Source organism: Etheostoma spectabile, chromosome 16 (genome assembly GCF_008692095.1).
Source record: "Etheostoma spectabile isolate EspeVRDwgs_2016 chromosome 16, UIUC_Espe_1.0, whole genome shotgun sequence".
Taxonomy (NCBI): Eukaryota; Metazoa; Chordata; class Actinopteri; order Perciformes; family Percidae; genus Etheostoma; species Etheostoma spectabile.
Genome location: NC_045748.1, coordinates 18,095,979 through 18,096,634, shown reverse-complemented (window position 1 = coordinate 18,096,634; position 656 = coordinate 18,095,979). Strand labels below are relative to the sequence as shown.

The window sequence follows — 656 nt, the reverse complement described above, 5'->3', positions numbered from 1 at the left end:
GTTTTGTACAAAAGGTCGTCTATCAGGTGTGATTGTGAGTGTACTGTATGTCAGAGAATAGTGGGGACACGCGCCTCACACCGCGAGCGGGCGCGCACGCCACACGGAGACAAAATTGAGCGAAAAGAAAAAGAGACTAGCTGTCTGGAGGTTAATCAGCTGAGATTGTGTGTGTGCATCTATGAAAACTGTAAATCGTGTAACTTACGTTGTCAGTTCATTCAAGCCTATTGTTGTGTTGGTCTATAGTTGTTGAAAATTTAAAAGTTAGCTTGTTTGTGTTCTTCACCTGTTACCTAGGTTACACCTGGCTGTTGATTCGATATAATGGCGATTGTTGAACGTCCTTGCTCATTAAGATAATGTAATTAATGGTGGGTTTATTGTTATTATTTACTAGCATATATGATTCCTATGCATTGTGTATGGTAGCCTTCACAATGTTATTTATTTCTTTAATTACCCCACAAACACACAGCCATAGCAGATCTCACCACACCCATGTTTATACTGATGCTTGATTTAATAAAGCATCAAAAGAGAGACGTTGTCTCTGTCCGTGTTTAAACAGACACACCTGGGCCAAAGTCAACTTTAAATACAGTCCTAATCTAGTCGTCACTAAGTTTTAAATAATTTTACTGGAGTTAGTTATT

General features: G+C 38.9%; 1 protein-coding gene across 2 annotated transcripts in view; it reads left to right on the top strand.

Annotated features, from left to right (window-relative positions):
• rgs3a (regulator of G protein signaling 3a) overlaps nt 1-656 on the top strand; it is a 192,821-nt gene that overhangs the window by 21,221 nt on the left and 170,944 nt on the right. The gene's annotated exons all lie outside the window — the stretch shown is intronic.